At 43.4% G+C, this 27,956-nt stretch overlaps 1 protein-coding gene and 1 pseudogene across 1 annotated transcript in view; one reads left to right on the top strand and one right to left on the bottom strand.

Moving 5' to 3' along the window:
* Positions 1–27,956, bottom strand: part of FAM240B (family with sequence similarity 240 member B) — a 144,792-nt gene that overhangs the window by 62,159 nt on the left and 54,677 nt on the right. The gene's annotated exons all lie outside the window — the stretch shown is intronic.
* Positions 60–2,117, top strand: LOC110122382 (cyclin-C pseudogene; annotated as a pseudogene).

The following is a 27,956-nucleotide window of genomic DNA, read 5'->3' as shown; positions in this document are numbered from 1 at the left end:
TAAAAGACACCTGGAAGAGTTCTTTGCTCAAAAAGATAAACACCGGGAGGGTTGGGTCTATGGTTGCTCCGCGGGTGGGTCCGCCGGCTGGTGCTTTTTTATCAGGGCAAGCTGTGTTCCATGGCAGGGAACTTTTGGCAGAGCTCCCACTATTTACAATGGATTTTGGATAAACAAGGTCTGTTGAAGGAACGCCAAAAGGATTTAAAGTTTCTCTCAGAAGAAGAGTATTGGAAATTACAGATAATTTTTACAAATGTTATCCAAGCACTAGGTGAACATCTTAAATTAAGACAACAAGTTATTGCCACTGCTATGGTCTATTTCAAGAGATTCTATGCAAGGTATTCTCTGAAAAGTATAGATCCTGTATTAATGGCTCCTACATGTGTGTTTTTGGCATCCAAAGTAGAGGAATTTGGAGTAGTCTCAAAGACAAGATTGATTGCTGCTCCTACTTCTGTATTGAAAACTAGATTTTCATATGCCTTTCCAAAGGAATTTCCTTATAAGATGAACCATGTATTAGAATGTGAATTCTATCTTTTAGAATTAATGGATTGTTGCTTGATAGTGTATCATCCTTATAGACCTTTGCTCCAGTACGTGCAGGACATGGGCCAAGAAGACATGTTGCTTCACCTTGCATGGAGGATAGTGAATGATACCTACAGAACGGATCTTTGCCTACTGTATCCTCCTTTCATGATAGCTTTAGCTTGCCTGCATGTAGCCTGTGTTGTACAGCAGAAAGATGCCAGACGGTGGTTTGCTGAGCTTTCTGTGGATAGGGAGAAGATTTTGGAAATAATCAGGGTTATTTTAAAATTGTATGAGCAGTGGAAAAATTTTGATGAGAGAAAAGAGATGGCAACTATTCTTAGTAAGATGCCGAAACCAAAACCTCCTCCAAACAGTGAGGGAGAGCAGGGTCCAAATGGAAGTCAGAACTCTAGCTACAGCCAATCTTAAAACATTCCAAAGAATTTCATAGTGGACCAGTTGGAAATAAACCATTGGACAGATTTCAGTAATGTCTTCAATGGAACACAAATGAAAATGAATAGCTTGTTTCTGTCAAGCATATTGGGAAGTGATCTTATTTTTGCAAAATGTTTTCCTTACCTAATTTGATTCTAATACATAATTGTTTAAAATCTATTGTTTATGAAAGTTTGGAAAGGTTCTAAGAGGACCTACAAACAGACATACAGAGACTTTTGAAAATAGCTTCTGATTAGTAAAATTTTTCTTAATTTGGATAATAGAAATTTTAGCTTTTTATTAAGCCAGAAAATATGAAACATAATTTGTTTAAAATTCTCTTTGGTCACTGAATGACCAAAAAAGGAAATAAGTCAAATATATAAGGGTCTTTTTTTTTCTCCTTAAGTTAAACTTTGAAGTTGTATTTAAGGAATCAAATCTTACAAAATACTGGAAGGTTTTGGTGATGATGATGATGATTTCAGGGAAATGAATCAATTGCTTATGATTTTAAAGTGTATTTTATTCAGTAGTTTTGGTATCTTGCCATGGAGGATACTAGCCCAGCCTAGCAGAAAAGTGCAATATGTACAGCATACTTGGACATTTTAAAAGTTATACTCCATAACCATTTTGAAATGCTGGGCTAACATTTGTAAAAATTGCATTTAATTCAGTTAATCAGGCATTTTGAATGCTAATTGGATGAAAACTGTAATATGGTTGAAATTTGTTAACATTTTTGTTATTTTTACTGTGAAGTTTTTATATGACGTACACACCCTAGTTTATTTTTGTGTCTTAATGTGGACTTACAGATTTACTACAGGAATCCTGAGCCAGGAACACAGTCAGGTTTCAGGCCAGTTAGATACTGGCTGTTCTTAATTCTCATCTGAGTGTAGGACTTCAGACTAAATGTTATGTCAGTGGGACTTTGCTGTCTGTAGAAGTTACTAAGTTACATGATTGTTTTCTTCAGACTTGAAGGAAAGTGATAAATTTGGAGTCATAGGATATTGATGTACAATTTAAGGATTAAAAATTTTTATAATTCAATTGTGAATAATGGATTATTAAATGTTGACTTCCTAGTGTAAAACTACAAAAATAAAAATACATTCTCCAGCTATATTGAATTTATCTGTTTTGAATCTTCTTTCTGTTGTTTTTGGAGTCTTTCTTCCTTTGGATAAGTATTAAAGCCTTCTATAGTTTATCAAGTAGTAATTTCATATGGTTTATAAACAGACTTTTAGAGTTCTGCTTCCTTGTGGAGAGTATCACATAAGCTGGAAAGAGATTATGAAGTCAGCACCATTGACAAACATTGGTCTCCTAGGATTATGAAATAAGGGAAAAAAGCTCTCCTCAGGTCTGAAGGAATTAAGATTGGGCTTGGGTTGGAAGGGCAGAATGATTATATATATCACAGTCATTGACTTAACCCTAATTTTTTTTTAAGCTTGCTTATATTTCTAAAAATTTTTTATTTTGAAAATATATATGCCTGGTACTTTTATTTTCAACCTGTTAAGTAGAAAATGTAAAAAACATACAAGAGTAGATAAAATGTTATAATGAGCCTCCTTAATACCTGTCAACTTATGGCCAGTTTCATTTTAAACTCCCACCACTTCCTCCAATATGCATATTATTTTGAAGCAAATCCAAGATATTTTGTCCATAATTATCTTAGTATGTAATCCTAAGAGTAAAATACCTAGAAAAGAATTTGTCAAAATAGTTTTGTAATAAATGTCTAGTGTTTATATTTTTAGTTATTTCAATATCATAAAAATTATTAAATAATTCTACTTAGTATCTAAAAAAAAAAGATAAACAGTTTTGGGAAGATGGAATTATGAAGTTGCCTGAAAAATGGCAGAAGATAGTGGAACAAAACAGTGAATATGTTGTTCAATAAAGTTCTTGGTGAAAATGAAAAATGAGTCTTTTACTTTCACTTAAAAAATTGAAGGAAATTTTTGTCCAACCCAATAGTCTCTCAGAATATCCATTGATATTACAGCATCATGATTCTTTCTCTAAGAGAAGCAGGGTTGACACAGGACTCTTCTTTGTTTCAACAAGAAATTTAGTTTGTCTATTTTCCTAATTAAAAATATATAATTATTAATTTTCCTCCTTTACTCCCTCATGATGTCATTGAATCATAAAACAATGGACTATGATCATATGTCATCTAATTACCCTATCAGATAAGTGTTTTTTAATAGTACAGCTTATGCAGGTAAGTTTATTGGGAATAAAACGGAATCAATTAGGAAAAAATTCACACAGGAAAATATCCTTCAAGTTGACTATTTTAAGACAGTTTAATGATAATTCTTTAATCCTTTGAGTTAAAGCTGCTAAGCATGGCCAAGAAAGCCTGGAGACATGAAAAATATCCATAAAAGCGGTTTACTGCTATGATATGCTGAATGTGTTATTCTTCATTATTAATTCATAATTCATTAAACTGTGCAAAATTGCAATGAACAATGTACATTAAAGTAAAATTCCCATCAATCATTTCCATCAGTCATACATTGTGTCAGATGATTTGTGTGTCTAATTTTCATGGGAAAACATGTACATTTACCTCAGAAATCAAGGGCGGTCAATCTATTAAAAAGATATTAGTATTTCCAGCCTCTATGGCCATCTGTATTTTGTTTTTAATAAGATTCACCTAGTGCAAATATCATAAATATTTTTACCATTTTATATGCCCAGACAAAATGGATACAAAAATTAGATAAAAGAGAAAATAACAAAAATAGGTCCTCTTTGTTTTAAAAAATTTTACATCAAAATATTTTTCTGAAAATGAACAGATTTTTTAGTCTACAGTTAAAAGACATTCTATAATGATATTAAAAGAATATATTACAAATTTGGATTTTTACAAACAGATTTTTCTTTAAAACAAGTCTCACAATGATTTTAATAAACCAAGCACTCTAGAACAAAATATGGAGATATGGCAATTATGAGGTGACTTCTTAGTATGCCAAGGGATAAAGATATTTTCCAAAGTAATCTGTCTACAGTGTTAACCCTTAAGAGCTGCTGCCCTGATAGGTTTCAGTATTATTTACTGTTTCATACACTTTTATTTTATAACTAACTCCCACAGGAGGACTTGTTCCCAAATACATACAGCCACACTTTGTCATGTGATGGAAATGATAGAAATAATTGATGGGAATTTTGCTTTAATACACATTGTTCATTGCAATTTTGCACAGTTTAATGAATTATGAATTCAATGATTATGAATTCAATGATTCAATGATTAATGAATTCAATGATTAATGAATTATGAATTCAATGAATTATGAATACAATGTCAGTGAATTTATTTTGTGGCCCCTGGACTCCACCTACTAAATGTTATTTAGGCAAGTCATTTGTTACCTAGCTATACAAATTTTATAAAATCATATTTTTATAAAATGTTATTTTATACAAATGGTAAATCTAGGTATTTAGGCTAAAATTATTGCTTTTAAAAATGTTGGTTCTTATCCAAAATATTTGCCAATTTTCTTTTCTTTTTGCATATAGTGGAAAATATATTAAGAATTCAACTGTGAAGATATCACTATTTCATTGATTTTTTTTCACTCTGTGTACTTTTATAACAAATCCTTATTATTGTACAGGAGACAAGAAAGTTTGTTTTTGGAAAATATCAGCCTTAAAAACTTACTAGGTTAAAACTTAGCATGTTAGATGTGAGGGCAAACATCATTTTTTAATTTTTTTAATTTTTTTTTCAATTGGCAAAAAAAAAGGCCTTAAGAACTTAGCAACAGAAGCAAATTGAAAATTTGCTCAAAATTCTCCAAGCCAGTCTTCAACAGTATGTAAACTGAGAACTTCGAGATGTTCAAGCTGGATTTAGAAGAGGCAGAACCAGAGATCAAATTGCTAACATCTTTTAGGTCACAGAAATAGCAAACAAATTCCAGAAAAACATCTACTTCTGCTTCATTTGGGATTCCCAGATGGTAAAGCATTTGCCCCCAGTGTGGGAGACCTGGGTTCGATCCCTGGGTCAGGAAGATTCCCTGGAGAAGAAAATGACAACCCACTCCAGTACTCTTGCCTAAAAGATTCCATGGATGGAGGAGCCTGGTGGGCTACAGTCCATGGGGTCGCAAGGAGTCGGACACAACTGAGCGACTTTACTTTCACTTTCTGCTTCATTGATTACACTAAAGCCTTTGACTGCAGATCACAACAAACTGTGGAAAATTCTTAAGGAGATGGCGATACCAGACCACCTTACCTGCCTCCTGTGAAACCTGTATGCAGGTGAAGAAGCAACAGTTAGAACAGAACATAGAACCACGGACTGGTTGCAAATTGGGAAAGGAGTACATCAAGACTGTATATTGTCACCCTGCTTATTTAACTTCTATGCAGAGTATATCATGTGAAATGCCAGGTTGGATGAAGCACAAGCTGAAATCAAGTTTGCTGGGAGAAATATCAATGACCTCAATGCAGAAGACACCACCCTTATGGCAGAAAGCAAAGAGGAACTAAAGAGCCTCTTGATGAAGGTGAAGGAGGAGAGTGAAAAAGCTGACTTAAAACTCAACATTCAAAAAGCTAATATGGCATCTGATTTCATCACTTCACAGCAAAGAGATGGGAAAACAATGGAAACAGTGACAGATTTTCTTTTCTTGGGCTCCAAAATCACTGCAGATGGTGACTACAGCCATGAGATTAAAAGATAATTTCTCCTTGGAAGAAAAGCTATGACAAACATAGACAGCATATTAAAAAGCAGAGACATTACTTTGCCAACAAAGGTCCATCCAGTCAAAGCTATGGTTTTTCCAGTAGTCATGCATGGATGTGACAGTTGGACCATAAAGAAGGCTGAGTGCCAAAGAATTGATGCTTTTGAGCTATGGTGTTGGAGAAGACTATTCAGAGTCCCTTGGACTGCAAGGAGATCAAACTAGTCAATCCTAAAGGAAAACAATCATGAATATACATTAGAAGAACTGATGCTGAAACTGAAGCTTCAATACTTGAGCCACTTGATGGGAAGAGCTAACTCATTGAAAAAGACCCTGATGCTGGGGAAGACTGAAGGCAGGAGTAGAAGGGGATGACAGAGGACAAGATGATTGGATGGCATCACTGACTCAATGGACATGAGTTTGATGAGGCTCTGGAAGACGGTGAAGGACAGGGAAGCCTGGTGTGCTGTAGTCCACGGGGCCCCAAAGAGTTTGACATGACTGAGAGACTAGGCAACAACCACCACCTTCCCAGAAGGAAAAAGGGCCTGACTTCCTTATCTCTTCCCAAATTTGGGGATCTCAGAGCCTTTTATATAAAAGTAGGTAAAATAGGGAGCAAAAAGAAAAAGCCTTCTAAACTTCCCCTTAAAAACCAAAGCTTGTACATTTAAAGAAACTGACCAAAATGACTTTCAGGTTCATGTGAACTGGGAAATATTCAATATTAAGTTGATACTAATATTGTTTAAGTTTGTTGATCTAATTAATATAGGCATGCCATTAAGAGTCAAATTCATTTACATGAGACTGAATTTACTAATAAATATGATTTCTAGCTTCATGACCTTAGAAAATATACTAGCTTGAATCTTCATTTTTCAGAAAACCTTTTCTCTTATGCTGTGGCCTACAACAAGGTGTTAAAATATTCCCCTGTAAACAGAGATAAAATATCTTTGCTTTCTATGTACCTGATTCTGCTAGAGTTTAGCTTCTTCCACTGGCTCCCATAGACGTCATGATTTACTGCAACTGGATTACAACTATTTATACTAATCATTGCTTAGTTTCTCCTTTGTTTCCCAATTGTTTGTGCATTTGTCTCCCTGTTATGCTATGACTTTGTCAGTGTTATTAGCTTCATTACTTATATCTTGTCTATTTTATAAGATTGTCTCTTTCTGTACCCAGTGTGTAACCAGTCCTCCCAGCAACAGTAATGATAACTAGGTGACTTAAAACAGTTGATCAAAAATGCAGTTCCATATAAGATCAATGATTATAATGGTATAATTCTAGATAGGGGAAGAAACAACAAAAGACAATTTTTTCTGGACCACAAGAGACTAGTAACTACAGGTAGTCCAGAGAATTCTGAATACTGTTTTATGGCCGAGTCCAGTAACAGCACATTGAGTGGCCTCTTAAATCTTCACAAGACCTGGGAATGACCATTTCTAGCACTGAGGGAAAAATTGGTCATGTAACGCCCCCAAACCATGGTCATATTCATGAAAAGAAAAGCTATGACCAACCTAGAAAGCATATTAAAAAGCAGAGACATTCCTTTGCCAACAAAGGTCCATCTAGTAAAAGCTATAGTTTTTCCAGTAGTCATGTACGGATGTGAGAATTAGGCTATAAAGAAAGCTGAGCACCAAAGAATTGATGCTTTTGAACTGTGGTGGAGAAGACTCTTGAGGGTCCCTTGGACTGCAAGGAGATCCAACCAGTCCATCCTAAAGGAGATCAGTCCTGGGTGTTCACCAGAAGGACTGATGCTGAAGCTGAAACTCCAATACTTTGGCCACCTGATGCAAAGAACTGACTCATTGGGAAAGACCCTGATGCTGGGAAAGATTGAAGGCAGGAGGAGAAAGGGATGGTAGAGGATGAGATGGCTGGATGGCATCACTGACTCAATGGACACGAGTCTGAGTAAACTCCAGGAGTTGGTGATGAACAGGGAGGCCTGGCGTGCTGTAGTCCATGGGCTTGCAAAGAGTCGGACACGACTGAGTGACTGAACTGAACTGATAAAGCAAAAGTCAAATTAATTTTTTTTTTGACAGAGAAAAATTAGTTTAGGAAGCTTCATTGTGGCCTTCCCCTCAATGGGCCTTACAGATGCTAATAAGAGCAACTAAGAATATCAACAAAAAACTTGGGGGGGAAAGTCTGGCTATTATTTCAATGAGGTAAAAAAAAATTTTTTTAAGGAGTTACTTAATATGAATAAAAAATTGTTTGGATGGTTATTTAGGATGAGAAAAATAAAATAGACATTTACAAGATTAAACAAGATTTGATACTACTACACTACGGCATGGGCTTCCCTGGTGGCTCAGCTGAATCAGCTTGCAATGCGGGAGATCTGGATTGAGACGATCCCCTGGAGAAGGGAATGGCTACCCACTCCAGTATTCTGGCCTGGAGAATCCTATGGACTGTAGTCCATGGGGTCGCAAGAGCTGGACACAACCGAGTGACTTTCACTTCACTTCACACACTACTGGCAAAGGTCAGTTTTCATTCCAATCCCAAAGAAAGTGATAGTCACTCAGTCGTGTCCAACTCTTTTCAATGCTATGGACTGTAGCCTGCCAGACTACTCTGTCCATAAAATTATCCAGGCAAGATACTAGAGTGAATTGCCATTTCCTTCTCCAGGGGATCTTCCCCACCCAGGGACTGAACCCAGGTCTCCTGCATTGCAGGTGGAGTCTTTACCATCTTAGCCACCAGGGAAGCCCAATCCCAAAGAAGCCCAATCCCAATGCCAAAGAATGTTCAAACTACCACACAACTGTACTCATTTCACATATAATAGCAAGGTAGTGCTCAAAATCCTTAGAGCTAGGCTTCAATAGTACATGAACCCAGAACTTCCAGATGGACAAGCTGGATTTAGAAAAGACAGAGGAACCAGAGATCAAACTGCCAACATCCACTGGATCATAGAAAAAGCAAGGAAGTCCAGAAAAAAATCTACTTCTGCTTCATTGACTACACTAAAGCCTTTGACTGTGGATCAAAACAAACTGGAAAATTCTTCAAGAGATGGGAATACCAGACCACCTTACCTGCCTCCTGCAAATCATTTATGCAGGTCAAGAAGCAACATTTAGAACTGAACATGAAATATCAAACTAGTTCCAAATTGGGAAAGGAGTACATCAAGGTATATATTGTCATCCTGCATATTTAACTTATTTGCAGAGTACAACATGCAAAATGCTGGGCTAGCTGAAGCTGGAATCAAGATTGCCGGGAGAAATATCAATAACCTCAGATATGCAGATGATACCACCCTAATGGCACAAATCAAAGAGGACTTAAAGAGCCTCTTGAAGAAAGTGAGAGAGTGAAAAAGCTGGTTTAAAACCCAACATTCAAAAAATTAAGATCATGGCATTGGGTCCCATCACTTCATGGCAAATAGATGGAGAAACAGTGACAGACTTTATTTTCTTGGGCTCCAAAATCACTGCAGACAGTGACTTGAGCCATGAAATTAAAAGACGCTTGCTTCTTGGAAGAAAAGCTATGACAAACCTAGACAGCATATTAAAAAGTAGACACACAGAGAAGGCAATGGCACCCCACTCCAGTACTCTTGCCTGGAAAATCCCATAGACAGAGAAGCCTGGTAGGCTGCAGTCCATGGGGTCGCAAAGAGTCGGACATGACTGAGCGACCTCACTTTCACTTTTCACTTTCATGCACTGGAGAAGGAAATGGCAACCCACTCCAGTGTTCTTGCCTGGAGAATCCCAGGGATGGGGGAGCCTGGTGGGCTGCCGCCTATGGGGTTGCACAGAGCCGGACACGACTGAAGCGACTTAGCAGCAGCAGCAGCAGCAGCAGCAGGTACCTGACATTATTCTGGGTATTTGGGATACACTGATTAAAAATACATAAAAGTACTCTCGGTGAACTTTCATTCTAGTAGGCAGAAAGAAAATAAGAATTAAATAAGGCTATTATTATAGACTGTGATGTGTGCTGTAGCAGAAATTGAGCAGTAGAGAAAGTAATAGGGAAAGAACCTACCATGCTGGTTATATTAGGAAAGCTTTTTTGAGGAGGTGTTAATTAAGCACAAACGTGATTTCTAGCCATCAAAAAACTAGGGATTGATGAGGAATAAGAAGGAACAGTAAGAGCCAAGGGCCTGAGGCATGAAAAGGCATGGTGTTTGAGAAACAGAGGTCCAAACAGCCAGAGTAGATTTTCTCGATTTGTGGGTCTGAAACCATAAGTGGGAGGTTACCAGCATTAAAAGGGGTGAGGAAGAAATTTTTCTCGAGTACATCACATGTAAATATTTAAAAATTTTATGGAGTATAGTTGATTTAAAATGTTACATTAATTTTTGCTGAAGAGTAAAGTTACTCAGTTATATGTAAAAAAAAAAAAGTAGACACATCACTTTGCCGACAAAAGTCTGTTTAGTCAAAACTATGGTTTTTCCAGTAGTCATATATGTATGTGAGAGTTGAACCATAAAGAAGGCTGAGCACAGAAAAATTGATGCTTTTGAACTGTGGTATTGGAGAAGACTCTAGAGTCTTAGACTTAGACTGCAAGGAGATCAAACCAGTCAATCCTAAATGAAAACAACCCTGAACACTCATTGGAAGGACTGATGCTAAAGTTGAAGTTTCAGTACTTTGGCCACCTGATGCCAGGACCCACCTTGAGGTAGGAGATAGTGTGGCTCTAAGTTGGACATTTGCAATCATCTAGCCTCCTCTTTGCATTTCCTGAAGCAAGAGATAGGTGGGGTCCAGTTGAAGAATTTACAAGCAGCCTCCTGTGTGTTCTCCAAGATGGAAGTAATAGCAGAATCAGGGTAAATAACCTGTCTTTGTCTCTTGTAAACATCTTAAGGTGATAATCATGTCAAGGACAAAGAGAGACAAAACCCTGTCTGAGTAAAAGATTAAAGGATCTCTGCTTCCCCCTTTTTAGGATAAGGGAGACACTACACAGGTACAGAAAGGCTCCTTGGAGTCAAGGATAATGCCAGGTCCTAATGAGTCTTGCTACTCTCAGAAGCCTTCACTTCAAGGTTCACCTTGGCTAAGGTGTGTGTGCACACCCCAGGGGAAGGTCCTGATACTAATTAACCAGGGGCTGGGGGGAGACAAAGCAAGATTATTGGCCCGAGGGAAGACAAAGACCTGGAAACTGCCCCCTAATAAAAGATTTAAACTTCCCAAAGGTGAGACTCTCTCTGAGCTCATCCTTGCTCCTTTCTGCATGTAATTTTCTTTACTCTCTACCTTCTGCCTCCTTGCCTGAATTCGTTCTTGACTGGACAGGCAAGACTAGGGACCTTAACCCTAACTGCTGGCTCCTATGGTCCAGTGGTTAGGACTTCCAGTCTGGGAAACAAAGACCTTGCTTCCAGCTACTGCTCACTGTTGCTTACTGCATCACATGTCCTGAACCAGATTCACTGGAAAAGACCTGGATGCTGGGAAAGATGGAGGGTAGGAGAGAAGTGGGTGACAGAGGATGAGATGGTTGGATGGCCTCACCCACTCAATAGATATGAGTTTGAACAAACTCTGGGAGATAGTGAAGGCCAGGGAAGCTTGGCATGCTGTAATCCATGAGGTCACAAGGAGTCAGTCAGAACTGAGCCACTGAAAAACAAAGTAAATGAACCATGAGGGACCCCTACTGGTCTCTAACATTAAAAGCTAAACGAGTCTATTCTATTTATCACAGTTTTAAGTTATCTATTTAAGGGACAACTAAACTTTACACTGAGATATCTGACCAATAATTTTGGGACAGTTAGGCCAAGGGGCCTGACTTCTGGGCTTTACCTGACTCTGGAGATAGGAGAGCCTTGTATATAAAAGTAAGTAAAATAGACAGGGAACCAAAAAAAACAAAGGCTTCTAAACTCTCTAAGATCAAAACTTGTTGACTGGATCCTTAGAAAACTAAAGTTGAAGGTATAGAGTTGGTGTAATTTAGATAAATGTATACAAATTGCTATATTTAAGTGCACTTTATATAAGGCGTTTACAGCTCTTATTTAATTATATCGTGAGAAAGACAAGGCATATTGATTGCCACTAAGGAAATGGTAACCAAACATGCTGAGGATACCAACAGTTACCTGAGTCACACAGAATAAGTAAACTGGTTATTAACATGCAAAGGTTAATTTTTTTTTTAAAAAGTAGTGCTTTTGCTTGGGTTTAATTTATAAACTCAGAAAAGTCTTTGCTAAATGCCTTATACAAACCTTTGAAGACATGATAAATTAAAACTCTAAGTTGTAAAACATAGAAAATTCAGTTTTATTAAAAATCTTGCTACTGATTTTGGTAACTTTAGGTGGCAGAACTGTTCTTTGAAAAACTAAACAATTGCCTTTGTCTTGTACGTATGTAAACCAGAATATGAAAACAGGCCTCTAGGAGTTGAGGTTAAGCCTAATTATGCAGGCAAGTCTTAGGAAATAAAGAGGGAAAAAAATGGCAGTTTTAAATCAAACTGTTACAGGAAGGGGACCCTTTCCAGGGCCCGAAACTGGGCTCTTGTCTAACACTCGGAAATGAATTGTCTGAGGAGACACATGTGCTGACAAAGCAAGAGATTTTATTGGGAAAGGGCGCCTGGGTGGAGAGCAGTAGGGTAAGGGAACCCAGGAGAACTGCTCTGCCACATGGCTTGCAGTCTCGGGTTTTATGGTGATGGGATTAGTTTCTGGGTTGTCCTTAGCCAATTATTCTGACTCAGAGTCCTTCCTGGTGGTGCACGCCTTGTTCAGCCAAGATGGATGCCAGAGAGGATTCTGGGAGGTGGTTGGACAGGTGGTGTCTCCTTTTGACCTTTCCCAAACTCTTCTGGTTGGTGGAGGCTTATTAGTTCCGTGTTCCTTACCAGGACCTCCTGTCGTAAAACAACTCATGCAAATGGTTACCATGGTGCCTGGCCAGGGTGGGCAGTTTCAATCAGTGTGCTTCGCCTTTTAACAAAACTACTGAAAATATTCCCTCAGCCAGACTTTACAGATAGCAAGTCTTAACCATATGAACAAGAAACTTTGAGGTATTCTAACTGTTTGTTAACTAGTAAGTTTATATCTATATTATAATACCTGGTTCATGCTAAATTTTTAGTAAGCCATGAGATCTTGTAAATCTCTGCAAATTATAGCTCATGTAAACCATAGCTACCATACAAAGAATACAATGATGGGGGAAAATAATAGTAGGTAAGGTATTATTATGGGGTTTCCCAGGTGGCACAAGTAGTAAAGAACCTGCCTGCCAAAGCAGGAGACATAAGAGACGCAATTTTGATCCCTGAGTTTCGAAGATCCCTGGAGGAGGGCACAGCAACCGACTCCAGTATTCTTGTCTGGAGAATCCTCATGGATAGAGGAGCCTGGTGGGCTAGTCTATAGGCTTGCAAAGCGTTGAACATGACTAAGCACACAGCACAGCATTTTGGTTTGTAACACTAGTAAAATCCTGTGTGAATTACATGAGTGTCTGAGCTTCCGTCTTAACCCTCTAGAAAATGTGATTAATTGTGTCTATATCATAGACAAGAAATTTGAAAGGGAGAACTACACAGAGAACACACTGTGATGTCTGAAAAGAGTAGATGTTCACTAGTGATACTCCAGCTCAATGCTTTAGGGTCACAGGAAGGCCCCTAGGGCCCAGTAGGTGACACCTAGAACAAGCTCTGATTCTCAGCAGGGCGGGTGCAGGGGTCATTGGTGCCTAGAAGATACACAGTCAGGCAGATGCCATGGCTCAAGGAACCCCAAGAAACGGCTGGCACCCAAATCCTATGTGTACCTACATCCCTCTTTCTTTCCCTGTGGCCTGAGGGTCTCTGCTAGCAAGAAGCAGGGCATCTGCAGCAACCCCTCTCCCGCACCATTCTGTAAGAGGCACACCTCAGAACTGGGCAGTCAACAACTTCACCTTGTCATCTGGGACCCACTAGGAAGATCGGGGGAGGGGGAAGGAGATGAGGGGGAAGTGGGGACCCGGTCTGGACTCTGGGAATTCTGTGCCGAATGGTCTCAGCAGTGGAGAAGAGGGAGGAGGAGCATGCAGTGGACCGAGAAGCTCAGACTGACCCGACAGGACTCTTTGCTTCCAGTTCCCCTCCCATTTCTGGAGCTGCGCCCCCACGCCCCCACGCCCCCACCCACCCACCCACCAGGATGTTTCCTTTGCTCAAGTTCATTCCCACCCCCTCAGGGAAGATCCTAACCCTGATGGATCCATTGAGCTGTTTCCCCCGCCCCTGAACACTGCCTCTCCCTCTCAGCAGGAAGCTGACTCACACTGTATCTAGAACTGCAGAAACGCAGTGACCTCCCAGTGTCCACTCCCATCCACACCAGAAGGATGTGAACGCCTTCCTGGGGACGAGGAATGCCCACTCCTGCCCAAGGCCACCTGGGCTACTTTGTAATCTCTGCTGCCACAACCCGCAGATCCGCCTCCCCAACTGCCAAACCCTCCTCAGGGCGCCTGCAGGCAGGCCCACCCCTGCTCCTGGGACCCTTCCCGCGAATTCTGCCCAGGGTCTGTGTTTACAGAACTCCACCTGAGATGCCCACGGTTCCTTTCCAGCCCCCTGCCCGCCGCCCCACCTCCCACCTGGCTGTGGTCACACGGCTGTGACCCAGGGGACAGAAGTGTGTCTGCTTCAGGGCCCAGCCCGGAATCCCCTCAATCCCATGGGGTTTCCTGGATGCTGGGAGCATGTCTGTTCCTGGATGGCTTCAGGACAGGGACTCTGTCACCAAAATTACTGAACCAGGATTAGAGGCTTAGAACTTCCAGCTCTACCCACCTCCCAGGGGGAGGACAGAGGCTGGAGACTGAGTTCATGATGGATCGTGACTGTGCCTACATGATGAAGCCTCCATCAAAACTCACGAACTATTGGGTTCAGAGAGCTTCCAGGAGCACGGGCACAGTCCCAGATCCACAGGGCAGAAACTCCTGTCCCCCAGACACTCCCAGACTTCACCCTCTGTGCCTCATCATCTGACTCTTGGTGTGTATCCTTTAACTTCATCCTTTCCCGTATTAGGTAACAAATCAGTAAACAGTAAACAAATCAGTAGTGTTCCCTGAGTTCCTTGAGCAAATCACAGAACCCAGGGAAGGGAGCCCAGGTAGGTCAAAAGTGGGAGAGGCCTGGAGTGGTGTGTGGAGCTGGGTGTCTGTTGGACCCTGTCCTTAACTGCCGTGACCCTCTCTTCATCCTGCATGTAATCCTCCAAAAATGACCCTAGTCTTTATTTCAAAGGAGATGGTTGCTCATGAGAATGATAAGATGGAGAATTCTGACAACACCAAGTGCTGGCAAGGCTGGGAGGGGGCAGTGACTGGAATTCTTGTGCTGATTTTTGGGGTGCAGACAGAACATTTTATCAGGAACACCATCTGCAGTCTCATAAATTAATCATGTAAATACCATCTGATCCAGCAATACCATTAGGTATTCATCCCAACTACATAAAAACATGCATCCATGAGACTTGTACAAGGAGTGTTCTTGGCAGCTTTATTCAAAACAGTGCCTGTGAAGAAACAACCCAAGAGTAGGTGACTAGATAAACAAATCCTGTTACATCTCATGCAATGGAATGCTACTCAGATTAAAAAAAGAACAATGTTGATAAATCTGAAAGAAATCGAACTCCTAGACTGTCTATGCCCATGTATGTGCAGTTCTTGAACAGGCAAAAATAACCTCAACAAAGCCTAGGATGAGATGCAAGGCCGGGGAGAAGCCCTGAGGTCATTTGGCTGATGGAGGTATTGGCTGGTTGCCGGCAACATAAGCATATGTGTTTTTCTAAACTCATCACACTGTACATTTAAAATGGGCCCATTCGTTTGACAGTATGTAAATTGCCCCTCAAGGGAGTTCGTTTTTTTTTTTTTCAAATGAGTTGGATATCAAGGTAAAGAAGAGACAAATTTGAAGTGAGTTTTAACGTGATCAAGAAACACTATGAATGTTAACTCCATCATCCCTCGGGTTCTTTCAGTCTCAAGGCCCTCCTTCTATCTTAATTAAACCTACTTTCTATTTTATCTCCGCTGAAACTAGCCTCCAGTCCGCTTCCCCAGTCTGCTCCCTTCTCCTTCCATGAAGCCTCGGTTTCTAGAACATGGTCCAGTCCTTCTCCCTAAATCTACACTAATGGATTCTCCCCCTATACAAGGTTCATCACTATCCTTCTTGCCTAGTTGCACCTGTGCGCAAGACCCGCTAGGTACCTTTTTATAGTCAGGACTCCAGCCCTCCCTTAGCGGCCTACGCTCCCCAGGTTCACCACGCCCCCCCACGTTTCCTTCACTCTGCATCCACACCCTCACGCCCTGCGTCCATATGTCCACGCCCCCCACGTTTCCTTCACTCTGCGTCCCCACCCCTCCCGCCCTGCGTCCCCACGCAGCCTGGGCCAGTCGTCCGCCGCCTGTTTCCCGTCAGTCCTTGGGCTTTGCTGAGACGTTTTTAGAGATTGTCTTACCCTCTTGTTCTCTCGCTGTGAGTAACCGCTCTCTGTGCTTCCCCTCTGATTTGCGTCTAACAGAACCAACTTGGTGACACATTTGGTGGTGAATTTGGAAGCGGTCCGGGAAGGAGGGAGTACAGGGGACATCGGCCCGAGGACTTGGCCCCTCACGGGGACCGAGAGGCCCAGCCTGAGCCTCGGGTCCTTCTGCTCCAGAGCAGCCCCCCAGATCCCCACCGGACATCCCTGACCTCCTGTGGTCAGTTTCGTTTTGTGGCAGAAAAGCAGTTTGGGGGTTCAGGTAGAAAGACGTCTTCTGGGTGTGTAGCCTCGTTAAGAGACCCTCCTGTGCTGGGTCGTCGGATGGTCCTGACTGGACAGAGCTAGAGGCTGGTTGGAGGGGTCTGGAGACAACTAGGGAAAGTCCGGCAGCTGAGGGGCTTCCTGGGTGGTTCAGTGGTAAAGAACCCGTCTGCCAATGCAGGAGAGTCAAGAGACGAGGGTTCAGTCCTTGGGTCCAGAAGCTCACCTGGAGAAGGAAATGGCAACCCACTCCAGTATCCTTGCCTGGAGAATCCCGTGGACAGAGGAATCTGGTGGGCTACAGTCAGTGGGGGCATGAAGAACCGAAAAAGACTGAGCGCACGCACAGCGCCAGCCGGGGCTGGAGACCCGGGCGCTGGTGTTCACGTCGGTCTATATGACTATCTTAACTGTTGAGAACTGGCTGCTGGGTTATTGGTGATAAAAGAATGGCCCAGATCTTGGTTCTGTTCAAGAAACAGTTATCCAAAATGGTAATAAACTGAATATGCCACTCAACTCTGAAGAGTTAAAGCTTAGGCAGGCAGTCCAAGGCCCTTTAAGGAGGAGGTGAACATTCTCGCTCATGCTTTCCTTAAGCCTTGTGCAACAATGTCTCTTGTGGGAGAACCGGCCTTTCTTTATGAGCTAATGATCACACAGCACAATCTCTTACTCATGGAAATGCTTTTCTTAGGCTCTGTATTAATAATTACAATGGTGACAAATCTTGCCTGCAAACCTGTTTCCCAAGACTTGTACCCATGATGACATATCATCAGTATATCTCGCCCAGAGACATTGCTCAGAACCAGTTCTTCCTGGCTAATGTTGTGCCAAAGTTATCTCAGGATGTATACCTCGGGAAAGGGTCTGGTGGAACTCTTACAACCCTGAGGTATTCTTTTTACCTGTTCACAGCAGCCGGTTGAGAAGTATAAAATGCCCTGCTTAACTAGTGAAGGTGTGTGCTCTCCTACTCCCTTTTGATGTCTATGTCAGAAACTTTTTCTATTATTTTCACTTTAAATAAAAATCTGAACAAAACTCTGAGTGACTGAAATGCATCTTTGGTCCTTGAGTTAAATCTTCTCGTTCGGAGACCATGAATCCAGCGGCACTGAACACCTTAAGCTGTCAACTCTGAGAAAATTATACAAGTAAAGAAAATACACTTCAATCTGCATGAGCTTGTGTAGAGTACAGAAGTGTGTGGATGAAGCAGCTGATGTGGAGAACATCTTTTATTAATCTTTATATTTGTGGATAATTGTTTAAATTGGACAGTTGAAATAATAGATTCTGTGTGCCCTTTACCTAATTTCCTCCATAATAAGACTCATGTAGAACTGTAGTTAAACATAGTAACTAGCATATTGACCCTGATACAGTCACATGCTAAGTCGCTTCAGTCATGTCCGACTCTGCGACCCTATGGACTGCAGCCCACCAGGCTCCTCTGTCCATGGGATTCTCCAGGTAAGGATATTGAAATGGGTTGCCTTGCACTTCTCCAGCGGATCTTCCCAACACAGGGATCAAACCTGTGTCTCTTATGTCTCCTGCATCGGCAACATACAGTCACATACAGAACATTTCAGTGCCCACGAAGACCTTGTTCCTTGCCTGCCTTTAACAGCTATACCTGCTTTCCTTCTGTCCCTCCTGCTACCTCATTCATCCTTATCTCCATTTCTGTAATTTCCTCACTTCAGAGATGCTGTTTAAATGCAAATCATACGGTATTGTAACCTTTGGCTTTTTTTACTCCGAATTTTTTGGAGATTCATACAGATTGAGGGCTTCAGTGATCTTTTCGTTTTCATTGCCAAGTACTGTATCATTGTATGGATGTATTACAGTTTATTTATCTGATGAATGACATCTGCATTGTTTCCTGTTTTGTGTTATAATAAGTAAAACTTCTGTAAGGAAAGCAAGATCTGGCTATTGGGGACTAAGCTTCTTGGTGACCACAGCAAGGACCCTTACATTTCATTGCTGTTACCCCTGGAAGCAAAGCCGCTTCAGAATGGGAGAGGCTAGTTGCAAGGTTCCACCTTGTGATTCCCTTTATGCTATGTTCTCCAAAGTTGGGTGACCTTGACTTATGAATCCACGCACAAGGAAGAGGTGATTTTCTTTCTGCCTGTTCTCCTATGCCTCCACTGTGACACACACCCACCGACACCCACGCACCCACCTACCCACCCATCCACTCCATGGCCACAACATCCTTTAGACTACAGCGGAAAACAGCCTGGAAATGGATTCTTAAGTTACAATACAACTTTTCAAGATTTATGTTGTAACTGGGAAGGTGAAATGCTTTTTTACAGTCTTCTATGTTATATCAGAATAAACCTATGCCAAGAAGATATAAAGTCCCACAGGGAAGAAAGAAACCTGTTTTGCTTGGTCCTAAACCTGTGGCTTAGCAGCAGCAACAAACCTGTATGCAGGTCAGGAAGCAACAGTTAGAACTGGACATGGAACAACAGACTGGTTCCAAATAGGAAAAGGAGTACGTCAAGGCTGTATATTGTCACCCTGCTTATTTAATTTATATGCAGAGTACATCATGAGAAACACTGGGCTGGAAGAAGCACAAGCTGGAATCAAGATTGCCGGGAGAAATATCAATAGCCTCAGATATGCAGATGACACCACCCTTATGGCAGAAAGTGAAGAGGAACTAAAAAGCCTCTTGATGAAAGTGAAAGAGGAGAGTGAAAAAGTTGGCTTAAAGCTCAACATTCAGAAAACTAAGATCATGGCATCTGGTCCCATCACTTCATGGCAAATAGATGGGGAAACAGTGTCAGACTTTATGTTTTTGGCTCCAAAATCAGTGCAGATGGTGATTGTAGCCATGAAATTAAAAGACACTTGCTCCTTGGAAGGAAAGTTATGACCAACCTAGATAGCATATTAAAAAGCAGAGACATTACTTTGCCAACAAAGGTCCGTCTAGTCAAGGCTGTGGTTTTTCCAGTGGTCATGTATGGATGTGAGAGTTGGACTGTGAAGAAAGCTGAGCGCCGAAAAATTGATGCTTTTGAACTGTGGTATTGGAGAAGACTTTTGAGAGTCCCTTGGACTGCAAGGAGATCCAACCAGTCCATCCTAAAGGAGATCAGTCCTGGGTGTTCATTGGAAGGACTGATGCTGAAGCTGAAACTCCAATACTTTGGCCACCTCATGTGAAGAGTTGACTCATTGGAAAAGACCCTGATGTTGGGAGGGATTGGGGGCAGGAGGAGAAGGGGATGACAGAGGACAAGATGGCTGAATGGCATCACCGACTCAATGGATATGAGTTTGAGTAGACTCTGGGAGTTGGTGATGGACAGGGAGGCCTGGCATGCTGCAATTCATGGGGTCGCAAAGAGTCGGACACGACTGAGCGACTGAACTGAACTGAACTGAATGAAAAGGAGGATGACTTGCTGTCAATCAGACCTACCTGGGCACCTGATTGGGCCAGAAAGCTACCCAGACTCAGGTGAGGCAACATCTGTTAAAGCAAGTTCCCCTTGGGGGTGTGAATGTGAGGTGGGTGGGATGGATCTGGGTCCACTCTTCTTCTGCAACTTTGAATTTATTTGAAAGAGTAATATGCCAACTTACAGAAATGGCCCCAAGGGGATAGAAAATATTTTTTCAATCTTTTTTTTTTCCTTCTTGCAATCTGCAGCCTGACCTGTGCAAATGTTCAAAGTGTATTAAACACCCTTCTCAACTTCAGAAGAAGGTAGAATAGTATAGGATAAAACTCAGGAGGAGGCAGATGGGCTTCATACAGAAGCCCTAGTGACCCAGCTCAGGCTGCAGCAAGTGTAGCTGTATGAACAGCAGATCCTAGTTGGGATGTGAGTGCTGGGGACAGGATGAAAAATGAACATTATAGAAATTGCATTCTTGTAGGACTGTGAAGAGGGGACCAAAACAAAGAAGCCTTAATAAAGTATAGAAAGTAAAACAAACTGAATGAGGAGCCTTCAGAATTTCTAGGCAGGATCTGTAAAGCCTACTGGCAGTACAGATACAGACCATGAGGACCCAGAGAATTTAAAATGGTCCCTATGATTCTCATTGGTCAGAGCAACTCTGACAAACAGAAGAAGCTGCAAAAGACGGGAGGGGCTTTAAGGATGCCAGTGTCTCAACTTGTTGGAATGGCCTTAAGTTTTAAATGACCCTTACAGGAACCAGTTTCAGGAGAAAAGGAAACAATGGAGAATGAAACAGGCCTGAATGAAACAGGCTGGCAGCTGCCCAAACCCAGGGAACAGTGAACCAAATTGAGGCCCGCATGAGGAACTCAGCAAAAGGTAGGAGGCCTCAAACCTCCACGCGAATGGGGCACCTGATAGTGGGACCACACTAATGTGCATACTGCAGGCAGGAGGGACCATGGAATAGTGTCCCATGCTGAGACTCTTAAGGAAGGTAAGCAGGTGGCATATGCAGTGCCCCAGGTAACTGACAATGACAGTGACCAAGGGTGATGCTGCCAAGTCATCGCTGCCTCCCACATGGGTCCCTGGAGGGACTTAACTTTAGAGGGAAATCACTACAATGTTGGGAGTCCGGGAACTTGATTTTAAGTACCTGGCTTTCTAAACTTTCTTTGGAGACTGTTAGTAGCAAGGGGTGATAGAGAAACCTAGAGAAAGCTTTTCTCTAGCAGGGGAAGAGCCCTTAATGGCTTTCTGTCTATGGCTGATGGTCTCACTCCCACTCTGGGGTGAGATTGACTGAATTAAGTGCCAGGGTAGCCTCCACACCTGGACGCTGCTACTGCTGCTAAGTCACTTCAGTCGTGTCCAACTCTGTGCGACCCCATCCCTGGGATTCTCCAGGCAAGAACACTGGAGTGGGTTGCCATTTCCTTCTCCAGTGCATAAAAGTGAAAAGTGAAAGTGAAGTCACTCCTGGACGCTAGGTGGACCTTAAAGCACCATCAGAGCAGACTGCAAGTTGCAGGCTCTACTGTGGTGGTTCTGGGAGAGAAACCCCAGAGGGCAAGTCTGGGGGATGGGTGGATGGAGATGCTAGGAAGAGGGGATATGGCCACTGCAATATGAGTCAGGCTCTGCAGGGAGCAGGCATCCAGACTTTATGCAGTATCCATAAAGAGGAGGAAGCAAAGCTTGGGGTGGACTCCTAATAGCCTTTCTCCAGTATGGCCCAGTATGATCCTGCTGGTCACTTTGTGATTGACTGGTCCACAGCTGAGTTTTAAAGAGCACTTCATAGGTTGTAGGAATGCATTGCTCTCCCTAACCCATACACTGCTCATGACTTTGTCCAGGGACTCTTTGGACCATTTTGGACTTGAAGGAGGCCTTTTCTGCACACCTTTGAGTTTTGAATCCCAAGTCTGCTTTTGAGTGGGAAGATAGAGATAAAGGAGTTAGACTACAGTACTGTTAGACAGCGCTTCCTTGGGGATTTACAAGTTCACAATACTTGGAGAAGTCCTGGCCAGACTTGGAGGACCTTGAACTAAACAGAGGAGGCCCTGCTCCAGAATGCAGACAATGTTCTGATCACCAGTGAGACAGAGGACACCTGAGACCAGCATATGTATTTGACTTCAAACTTCTTGGCTGAATGAGGCTGTAAGGTGTCCAGGAAGAAGGCAGATTCTCAGTCCTCTGTTAAATATTTGGGATTTTCAACTCAAGGACAGAGAGCTGCCACTAATGGGAGTGGGGAAGCTGTAACCAGGATTGCAGTTGCCTTCAGAAGACACTGTGGGGGTCCTGGGAGTGACCAGGCTCTGCCACATCTGGACCCTCAATTTTAGACTCACAGCAAAACCTTTCCAGTGACGCTTTTGAAGGAGGAGACAGGGTTCCGCTAGGCTGGAATCTTGGAAGATGAACATCCAGAAGACTGGCTCCATCCCTGCTGGTCAGACCCTCAGGAGAACTGCAATGGGAAATGGAAACCATGCTGAAGAAGGAGAACCTCGACAAAGGTTGTCCAAACCTGGCTGGCTCCAGCTCCACCCCAGACACTGGCTGCTCCCAGGGGCAGAGCAACCCGACCGATCTCAAGTTGCTCTTCAGAAGCTGCAAGGAAAAAAAAACCCTGCAGGAAAGAAACCAAGGTGAGTGGGTTTGCTGCAGTGGTAGCTTTGTTCAAGTCAGATGCTTTGGAAGGCAACGTAATGACTTGCTAGGTTATGAGGAGAATGTGTTCTTTGGGAGTCCTTTGTTTCTAACCTCCCAGGCTTGGAAGGACTTTCATGCTTTGGTAGAAATAGGTAATGATGAGGATTTCTGCTACTTTGGTAAAAGAGGTCAGAGATTCTCTGACGATGGTTCTATCTTTTAAAACCTGTTTCTGTACCAGATCATGCTGAGCCCTTGGTTGCACTGGTCAACTTTCTGACCACAGCTAACTTCACTGACTTCAGATGTAGCCTATCAATTGGACTGATCATCTGTCCACTCCTTTCCCTAGATAAAGCCTCTAAATATCCTGAATGTTAGCTATGGATGGCATTCTGTGTGCCCAGTGAGGGTACATCTTTGCAGTTTCAGTTACCAGCCTTGAGCCTGTGGCTGTCTTGACAGCTGGTGCACAGGAAGTATTTGTTTGTTGGGGTCAGTGTTAATGTGAAACCAGAAATAAGAAAATACACTCAGATGAGTGCTGAGCAGTTTGACTCTTCAAGTCCTTGTTGGGTCTACTCCCCTTATCAGCAGAAAGTAGCCAAAGCCGTCCACCCCTCTCCCCTAGATTGAGGCACGATCACGAGATATGGGGGGGCTGAACCCATTCTACCTGCTATCCCTAATCAAGGTTGTGAAGGCTTACACAGTTGAAGCAGTTCAGAGCCCAATCAATAAGTTGTTTATCTGAGTTGTCTTCTACGAACTTTGAGGCAGCTCTATTGAGTTTGGGCTGAGCTGGTTGAGATGGGATAGGATCTCCAGCCCCTCACCTGGATTTACATGTGTGCTGGTGACCTTGTGAACATGCAGAGGCCTGGAGCCTAGTCACGCCTGTACACAAAGATGGGTAGGCACCTTTTTAATCATGGTGCCCACACGGTCCTGTTCACTGTCCCATCAGTTCCCCAGCCCCATGACTCCTGGGAGGCAGACCTGAGATTTGTTCTCCAATCTTCTCACTTGACTGCTTCACGAATAAGCCCTCTTTGCTGATGACCTTGGCATCTCAGTGTCTTGGCTGGCTGTGCACCAGGAAGAATGAACCTGGTCCACTAAGAGTGACAGTACTTCACCTGTGACATGTTATCTAGGAGGGCGCCTGCATACTCCATCCCCAGAAAGCCACCGATGGACAACCCAGGGCAGTTGGGCTCAGCATCCTCAGACGCCGAGCCTTGCCAGTTGATCCTGAAGACCTAGTGACTCGTTATCAGAACTGGCTAGTCTTCCAGTTGTTCAGAACTCAGAGGTAGGTCCTTCTTCCCTCCTGGCTGGAGCACTACCTGAGTGGGGTTGGAAGGTCAGGGAAGCCCAGGGCAGCAGGAATTCTGTGACCAGGATCCAGGGGGTGTGGACTGGCATCAGTAGTGCTTTTCCAGACCCAGCTGTCCAGAGACAGTGGACTCTGAACTTGAAGGATGAGGGCCACATTCCCCGACCACTGTGGGAAGTGCCATCATTTGAAGGGCCAAGGGGTAAGGGTGGTCCTGCACTGAGGGTGGATGCTCCTCAGGGGGCGCTGGGTCAGTGAAGAAAAGTCTCTCGTGGGCAGCTTCTGCCCATGCAGGGTAGCATGCTTTCCCATGGACACAGGCACACTCTGTCCTGTGCTCTGCAGATGCTGTATTTCTTACTAATCCAAGGTTTGTGGCAAGCCTGTATTAAGCAAATATGGTGCCAGTTTTCCAGTAGCATTTTCTCACTTTGTCATATTTTAGTTACTCTTGGGGTATTTCAGACTTTCATCATTTGATTTGTGATTAGTGATTTTACTCTTCTGACTTGAAAAGGCCAGGTGCTGGTTAGCAGTTTTTGGCTGTGAGGTGTTACGGTGTGTGCACTGTTCAGACGTAAGCCTACACACATAACAGACTAAAGTGTAGTGTCAGCGAGCTTTATATGCACCAGACACCAACCAGTTTACGTGACTCACATTGTGCGATAAAGTCCTGATGATGACCTGAACCCGAGTTCTCTCTGAGGTCTGCCTGTCACTTGCTTCAGAAAGAACCTGTGGAGTTCTGCAAGCAGGACTGGGGGTCCAGGAATGCTGAGCCCCCTTGCACTGTGGAGGAGGGACAGTCTGTGCCAGTGTGACAGTGACAAGTGGGCTGGGGCAGAGAAGGGCCACAGTCTGTAGCACCAGACTCTAGTCCGGCTCCTCTGAGTGGCTCCCAGGAGGCCCTGACTCCCCAGGCTTCGGAGTCTATCTTTTCATCTCTGATTTTAGCTGAGATTCCTGTTGAGTCAGATTAGCCAGAGTTCCCCAGACTCAACCTCAGACCAGATTGCTCATCCCCCTTCCCCCGATAATGAAGTCTGATCCCCTGCCTGCCCTCAGCATGAATCCTGTATGTCGGTTTAGTGGGGTTATTCTGCTACAGTCTGAGTGTGTATTCCCCCAAAACTCAGATCGAATCCACATGCCTAGGGTGGGTGGTGGTGTTGGCCTTTGGGGGGTGACAAGGTCATGAAGGTAGAGCCCCCCCATGAATGGGATCAGGGTGCTCCCAGCCCTTCCACCACTTGAGGATGTGGGGAGAAGGCACCATGTGTGAACTGGGAAGGGACGTCACCAGACATTGAGTCTGCGGCGCATTGATCCTGGACATTTGTCCTCCAGGTTCTGAGGACTCAGCTCATCGTCCTGTTGTTACAGGGGCTCAACAGACACCCCCACCCCTGCTGTTTCCTCTCACCAACTTCCTGTTGGTGGCCCCACCCTGCTCCTGGCTGTCACCCCCAGAGTGGGAGGTGAGCTTGACCTCACCCCCACATCAGAGTCCTATGACAGGAATGAATCCCTCTTACCTGTCCTGACAAGCATCGGGACAAGTGTGAACACAAGCGTGGACAATGAGGGAACCCAAGGATGGAGGGCCACTGTGCATCCCGTCAGGCAGCATCCTCACGCATCTGCCATCAGACCGGCTGCCTCCTGACTTCACAGAGGAGAGCGTCGGGCTGAAATTTGCTGGGCTGTGTCCGTGCTTGTCTCAGTTTTCATTTGTAGTAACCATTAAAATATAGTAAGCCTATTACATATTGACATAACATTTCCTGTCTTACGAGAACTGCTTTCCAAAGCCAACCGTTCACTGATGCATTCCTCTGCTTCAATCTGTTGATGTCTTCTACTGTATTAATTTCAGTTATATTCTTCACCTCTGGTGGGTTTTTAGTATTTTCTGTTTAAAACTTCTCTCTTCTTACTCAGTTAATCCGTTTTTCTTCTTAGTTCTTCGGTCAGCTTTATGATCATCATCCTAAGGTAGATTCCCTGTCTTCACATCATTTCTAAGAAGAACTTGTTCCTTCATTTGGAACACGTTCCTGTCTCTTCATGTTGCCTACATTGCTGCACTTTGTGTATGTGATGTTTGGTTCAGTTTCCCGAAATTGGACAAGTGGCCCATTAGGAGACATCCTACATGTCCCAGAAGCACACTCCCCTCTTTTGACCAGAGCTGCATGCTCTAGGGTTCCCTGTGAGGGCTGCATAGGTCCTATGCATAGTATTCACAGGCTAAATACTATGGGTGATCTGGTAGATGTGGCTCCCACCCACCCCACCCCTCGCCCCCGCCCCATCCATTTGGTTGCCAGGCCCTGCCTTGCATAGAGGCTGCGAGATTCTGATTGGAGGGGAAGGTACTGAGAGGGTGATTGCAGAATCACAGGGGGCCCCTGGGGCTATTTCTGGCTTACAAGTGGGGTGAGTCAGGGTCCAGGTAATCCCAGGGCTGTTCCCCACCCACCAGGTGGTGACCCCAGGTCCTGGAGCTAGTGCTGGCCTGCTGGCAGGAAGAGCCAGTCCTGGGGGCTGTCTGAGGGCCCATGGATTCAGTGGCTGGTTTCAGACTGCGGACGGGTGGAGTCCAGGCATCCTGAAGCTTGTGTTGGCCTGCTGGTGAGTGGGCTGGGTCCTGTCACAGCCAGCTGTAGTTGTCCTGGGGCTAGTGTCTGCCCACTGCTAGGTGAGGATGGCTTCAAGGCTAGAGCAGGCTTGCTGGTGGGCAGGGCTGGGTCTGGGGTCTCTGGTTACAGGGCTATGATTGTCCATGGTCTAGGACCTGTGCACTGCATGTGTGTGGGGCCAGGTCCTGGGCCTTGTGGTGTGCAGGGCCATGTCCAGGAGCATCTGTGGGCAGTGGGGGGGCCTGTTTGGTGGGTGGGGCTTGTCCCTGCCCAGTTGGTCGTGGAACCTGAGCATCTCAGTCCTGGTGTCCACAGGCTGTTGAGTAGGGGCAGACTGACCAGCTACAGATAGGATCCCACAGTGCTGCTGGCCGGCATGTGTCCATGTGGGACAGTGAGACCCCAGATGGCTGCTGCCAGTGGCTGTAAACCCAGGGCAACCAGTCTCCTGAAAGTAAGCCCCTCTGGCCTTCAAAACCAAATTGTCTAGGAGTTTGTCTTCGTGTTATAAGACCCCCATTCTGGGGTGCCTGATGGGGACCCAAGACTTCTTGCTGCTTGGGGACAACCTCTGCAGTTGTAACTATTCTCTGATGTATGGTTGACCCACTCTGAGGGATGGGTCCTTTTTTCTTAAAATATGTTGTTTCAGGTATACAGTGCAGAGACTCAAGTGTTTTTACAGATTATGCGCCATCATAAATTCGTATCCGATAATGGATATAGTTCCCTGTGCTGTACAGTAAATCTGAACTCGGATTGATTTTATCTTATTGATTTTATCTATTCATATTTGTCACTCCCATTCCCCACTTTGTGTCTCCCTGCTTCATCTCCCCTTTGGTAACTATAAGTTTATTTTCTGTGAGTCTGTGTGTCTGTTTCTGTTTTAAACATGCATTCATTTGTATTTCTTAGGTTTCATATATGGAGTGATACCATATAGTATTTGTCTTGTTTCTCTAGGCATAATATTTTCTAGTTCCCTCCACGTTGCTGCAGATGACATTATTTCATTTTAGTTTTTTTTTCCATTGTGTGTATATACCACATCTTCTTTATCCATTCTTCTGTTAATGGACACTTTATGCCTTCCATATCTTGGCTATTGTAAGTAGTGCAGCTATGGACATTATGGTGCACATGTTTTCCAATTAGTGTTTTGTGTTGGAAAACCCATTACTATTAAGTTAGCCTTAATTTTTTAGAAAATTAGTAAGCTAATATTTTTGCAAAGTATCTGCCTTGTCA

Source organism: Odocoileus virginianus, chromosome 31 (assembly GCF_023699985.2).
Source record: "Odocoileus virginianus isolate 20LAN1187 ecotype Illinois chromosome 31, Ovbor_1.2, whole genome shotgun sequence".
Lineage (NCBI taxonomy): Eukaryota > Metazoa > Chordata > Mammalia > Artiodactyla > Cervidae > Odocoileus > Odocoileus virginianus.
This window is presented reverse-complemented; position numbering and strand designations above follow the sequence as displayed.